The sequence below is a fragment of the Oncorhynchus nerka genome, unplaced genomic scaffold (genome assembly GCF_034236695.1).
Source record: "Oncorhynchus nerka isolate Pitt River unplaced genomic scaffold, Oner_Uvic_2.0 unplaced_scaffold_7975, whole genome shotgun sequence".
NCBI classification, from domain to species: Eukaryota; Metazoa; Chordata; class Actinopteri; order Salmoniformes; family Salmonidae; genus Oncorhynchus; species Oncorhynchus nerka.
The window spans coordinates 1-6078 of NW_027033344.1; the positions used below are offsets into that span (position 1 = coordinate 1).

Consider the following 6078-nt stretch of genomic DNA (forward strand, 5'->3'; position numbering starts at 1 on the left):
AATCTGTTTTAAACATATCACCTACATCCTTTTTGATAATCATAATGCGTAAAAGCCATCATTTAGGGCGTGATATGGTACAAAAATAAAATCTGATGAGGGTAGCTGTGAGCAACAAGAATGACCAAAACAACAAACTGATAAAGCTTTACTCCCTCTAGCAAACGTTTAAACTATACAATGCCATGCAATGTTTATAAAAATGATGGCAACATTATATTTGACAAACATAGCGAAATGGACAATATATATATATTCCTATGCCCTTTAAAAACAATTTATTAAAAATAACGACGTAAACTTTTCTTTCTCATTATACACCATTCATAGACAACAAAAAAAGTGGACCGTTTTCAATGGTAGAGATGTGTAAATGCTGGTAAATGCTAAAGTGTCGCTGCTCACCAATAAAACACACCTCTTGTGATGTCAGAGTCGCAATGACAGTTTGTAACAAGGAGGAAAGCAAGGTATTTTTTTATATATGGACAGCTCCTGGTTCTGAAACCATCTCTTTGACAAAGGATTATCTGAAACCCGTCTCGCTTCTACTCCCAAACAGGTTGACTATTTCCATATTATCTGCAATCCTCACGTTTTCTATTTTGCGCAGCGCATGGTAAGCAATCATTTGAAACAATGGATGTACATCGGATCATTCAGCCCTCGAGGAGAGTACGTCTCGGTCTTTCTTCCTTTTCTCTGCAGTCCTGAACATGGCCTCTGCCGTTACCCATTATTCTATTCCCGAAGAAATGGAGGAAGGCTCTATTGTTGCTAATCTAGCCACTGATTTGGGACTGGACATGAAAACCTTGAGCAACCGCAAGATACGGTTAGATGCCATAGCTAATAAGAAATATGTGGAGGTTAATAAGGACACAGGAGAAATGTATATCGCTGAGAAGATAGACAGGGAACTTCTTTGCAACATGTAAGACAGCTACTTGTTTTCTATAAAATGGAAGTTGTCGCTTGAGAACCCACTGAGGATATTTAACATTAGAGTTAGAAATAATGGATATCAATGACAATGCGCCACAATTTCGAAGAGACACAATACATTTAGATATATCCGAGTCGACACCGTTAGGTGAGCGATTCTCTTTAACAATGCAGTTGACCCTGATATTGGGTGCGAACTCGGTGAAAACCTATCATCTTAGCGAAAGCCACCATTTTGGTATTGAAATTCAGACTGGAAGAGACGGATCGAAGTTTGCTGATTTGATTCTGAAAAAGGCTTTAGATCGAGAGAAGCAGGCGTTTCAAAATCTAATACTCACGGCTGTAGACAGCAGGGGTACCCACGCGCTCGCAGGTACAGCCAGCATCATTGTTCATGTGTCTAGATACAAATGACAACGCCCCTTATTTTGAAAAGGAAAGCTTTCGCTATAAACGTGACTGGAGAACTCCCCAATCGGAAATCTTGTAGTGAAGTTAAACGCAACAGACTTAGACGAAGGAGTCAAATGCAAGTAATATACTCATACAGTCTCTATACATCAGAAAAGACTCAGGACACGTTCAAATTAAATCCTGATAGCGGTGAGATAACTGTAAAGAAATGATCAATTATGAAGACTTCAGGATATATGATATGGAAGTCATAGCAACTGATAAGGGGACCAACTCGTTGTCAGGTCAGTGTAAAATAACTATTCTAGTGACGGATATGAATGACAATCATCCTGAAATATCAATCAAATCATATCAAAGTCCCATAAAGGAGGATATAGCCGTAGACACGGTGATAGCAGTTGTCAGTGTCAGCGATAAAGATTCAGGTGAAAATGGTATTGTCGATATCCATATTACGGATGAATTACCTTTTGCACTAAGAGAGTCTTCCGATAACTATTATGAGTTAGTAGTATCAGAACCTCTCGACCGTGAGAAGGTCCCAGAATATGACATAACTTTTACCGTAACAGACAGGGGTTCCCCTCCGCTATCTGACAATGAAACGATGACTTTAGAACTACTAGACGTTAACGACAACGTTCCACAGTTCCCCAGTCGTTCTACACTATGCCCGTTATGGAGAATAACGCGCCTGGAGGCCTTGCTAAGTTCCCTCACTGCGTTTGATCCAGACCTCCATGAAAACCAGTATCTAGTTTATTTCATCATAGAGAAGGAGATAGTGAACACCTCCATTTCCATGCTGTTTTCCATCAATCCGGAGAACGGTCATCTTTACGCACTAAAGACGTTTGACTATGAGATAGAGAAAGAGTTCCTTTTCCACATTGAGGCCAGAGACTCTGGTGTTCCTCCGCTCAGCAGTAATGTGACTGTCCACATCATCATTGTTGATCAGAACGACAACACCCCGGTCATAGTCTCTCCGTGGCGCGTGCACGGCTCCGTGGTGGAGGAAAAGATTCCCAGATCCACCGATAAAGGATCCCTGGTCTCCAAGGTGATAGCCATAGACACGGACTCGGTCCAGAACTCTCCGGATTACATACCAGTTTCTACAGGTTACTGACGCCACCTTATTCAGTCTGGACCAATACAATGGAGATATCCGGACCATGAGAATGTTCAGTTACAGAGATCCGCGTCATCAACGGCTGGTTGTCATCGCCAAGGACAACGGGAACCTGCTCTGTCTGCTACAGTTACCATCAAGCTGTCAACAGTGGAGACTGCCGTTAAAGCCTACTCTGACATGACTGAAGTGCCTCTAGAATATGACATATTTTCAGACTTAAACCTGTATTTGGTGATCGGCTTGGGCTCGGTGTCCTTTCTGTTATTGATCACCATATTGGTCACCTGTGTGCTGAAGTGTCAGAAACCGATGCCCAGCAAAGCGGCTCCTCCCAGTAGGAACAGCGTGATCAGCGATAGGAACTCAGACCATCGCAGATTCCACTCTGGTCTCCAACGATGCCTACTGGTACAGTATGTTTCTAGCAGAGACCAGGAAAGGAAAGCTGGTAGTCAGACAGCCTGTGCCAAAGGCGGGCTCCAGATACATCGTGTCCAGTTTACCAAGGAGCACCGGCCTGACAGAGACCAGCGACTCAGCAGCCTCTACTCTGCAGGTAAGAAATATCATTCACACTCTCAAGTTTCTAACCAATTAGCTATAACTGTTATAATCAATCGTTGTTCGACCCAGATAGATGTCGTTGGATCTCCATTCATTATACAAGCCAGTGTACAATGTTGAAGACATTCTGAGACATCTGATGCATATATTCACTTGGGTGCTGAGATGTAAACAAGTATGATCACCGAATAAATAAATCGAGCACTGGCCCTACTCATCTTCTATCTATGCTACACTATTTAATTAACTGGTAATTACAGTAACTACCATGCAAGGTCTGTGGTAATTCAGCATGATAGTGTACAAGCTTGGTAAAATGCGCAAAGCGTCGCTGTTCACCAGTGAAAAGCATTCGTTCTGTGATGTAATAGTCTGCCATGGACAGCTTCGTCACAGCGACGAGAGGAGCATTGTGATATGGACAGCTCTACCTGGTGCTGAAACTACCATCGTCTGAACAAATCATATTGAATCTACAACTGCGCATCGTGTGACAACAGTCTTGGCTGTTGTTTGATTCTCAAATCATTTTCAGCTGGTTCAATTGTATGTTTTGGAATTGCATTACCGCACGGATAAACAAACTAATCAAGCAATGGAGTCGCAGTACTTGTTGGACAGTCCTGGAGAAGGTACGTACTCGGTCTTTCTTCTTCTCTCTGCACCATGAACACGGCGTCTGCCGTATACCCATTATTCTATTCCCGAGGAAATGGAGGAAGGCTCCGTTGTTGCCAATTTAGCTACTGATTTGGGACTAGATATGAAAACATTGAGCAGGCGCAAGATGCGGTTAGATGTCGTCGCCAATAAGAAATATATTGAGGTTAACAAAGAAACTGGAGAGCTGTACATTTTGACAGAAAATGGACAGAGAACATCTATGCAGCTCTAAAACAGCAACTTGCTTTCTTAAACTGGATGCTACAATTGAAAACCCATTACGAATGTTTAACATTGAGCTAGAAATCGTGGATATCAACGACAATTCACCTCATTTTCGAAGAGACGATAATGCATTTGGATATATCCGAGTCGACTGCAATAGGAGAGCGATTCTCAATGAACAATGCCGTGGACCCTGACGTTGGGCACTAATTCTGTGAAAACCTACCACATCTAGAGAAAGTGATCATTTCAATATTGAAATTCAGGCCGGACGAGACGGGTCAAAGTTTGCTGATTTGATTCTGAAAAAGGCTTTAGACCGAGAGGAGCAGGAGGTTCATAATCTAATACTCACGGCTGTAGACGGCGGAGTCCCCGCGCGCTCAGGTACAGCCAACATCATTGTTCGTGTTCTAGATACGAATGACAACGCCCCTCAATTTGATAAAGAAAGCTACACTATCAATGTGATGGAAAACTCTCCAATCGGAAGTCTTGTGGTTACACTGAATGCAACAGACTTAGATGAGGGAACCAATTCAGTAATATTATATTCATATAGTCTCTATACATCAGAGAAAACTCAAGAAACGTTCAGTTTAAACCTAATAACGGCGAAATAACGGTGAAAGAAATGATCAATTATGAAGACTTCAGGATATATGATATGGAAGTCATAGCAACTGATAAGGGGACCAACTCGTTGTCAGGTCAGTGTAAAATAACTATTCTAGTGACGGATATGAATGACAATCATCCTGAAATATCAATCAAATCATATCAAAGTCCCATAAAGGAGGATATAGCGGTAGACACGGTGATAGCAGTTGTCAGTGTCAGCGATAAAGATTCAGGTGAAAATGGTATTGTCGATATCCATATTACGGATGAATTACCTTTTGCACTAAGAGAGTCTTCCGATAACTATTATGAGTTAGTAGTATCAGAACCTCTCGACCGTGAGAAGGTCCCAGAATATGACATAACTTTTACCGTAACAGACAGGGTTCCCTCCGCTATCTGACAATGAAACGATGACTTTAGAACTACTAGACGTTAACGACAACGTTCCACAGTTCCCCCAGTCGTTCTACACTATGCCCGTTATGGAGAATAACGCGCCTGGGGCCTTGCTAAGTTCCCCTCACTGCGTTTGATCCAGACCTCCATGAAAACCAGTATCTAGTTTATTTCATCATAGAGAAGGAGATAGTGAACACCTCCATTTCCATGCTGTTTTCCATCAATCCGGAGAACGGTCATCTTTACGCACTAAAGACGTTTGACTATGAGATAGAGAAAGAGTTCCTTTTCCACATTGAGGCCAGAGACTCTGGTGTTCCTCCGCTCAGCAGTAATGTGACTGTCCACATCATCATTGTTGATCAGAACGACAACACCCCGGTCATAGTCTCTCCGTGGCGCGTGCACGGCTCCGTGGTGGAGGAAAAGATTCCCAGATCCACCGATAAAGGATCCCTGGTCTCCAAGGTGATAGCCATAGACACGGACTCGGTCCAGAACTCTCCGGATTACATACCAGTTTCTACAGGTTACTGACGCCACCTTATTCAGTCTGACCAATACAATGGAGATATCCGGGATCGCGAGAATGTTCAGCAGCAGAGATCCAGCATATCATCAACGGCTGGTTGTCATCGCCATGACAATGGGAACCTGTCTATTCGTTATTACCATCAAGCTACAACAGTGGAGACCGCTGCTAAAACCTACTCTGACATGACTGAAGTGGCCTCTAGAATATGACATACTTTCACTTAAACCTCTATTTGGTGACCGGCTTGGGCTCGGTGTCCTTCTAAGGTTGATCACCATATTGGTCACCTGTGTGCTGAAGTGTCAGAAACCGATGCCCAGCAAAGCGGCTCCTCCCAGTAGGAACAGCGTGATCAGTGATAGGAACTCAGCCATCGCAGATTCCACTCTGGTCTCCAACGATGCCTACTGGTACAGTATGTTTCTAGCAGAGACCAGGAAGGAAACTGGTAGTCAGACAGCCTGTGCCAAAACCCGGGCTCCAGATACATCGTGTCCAGTTTACCAAGGAGCACTGGCCTGACAGAGACCAGCGAATCAGCAGCCTCTACTCTGCAGGTAAGAAA

General features: G+C 43.2%; 2 pseudogenes; both read left to right on the forward strand.

The window, feature by feature from the left end:
• Nucleotides 1-708: 708 nt before the first annotated feature.
• Nucleotides 709-3101, forward strand: LOC135566032 (protocadherin alpha-C2-like; annotated as a pseudogene).
• Nucleotides 3102-3733: 632 nt separating this feature from the next.
• On the forward strand, nucleotides 3734-6070 carry LOC135566033 (protocadherin alpha-C2-like; annotated as a pseudogene).
• The last annotated feature ends 8 nt before the right edge of the window (nucleotides 6071-6078 follow it).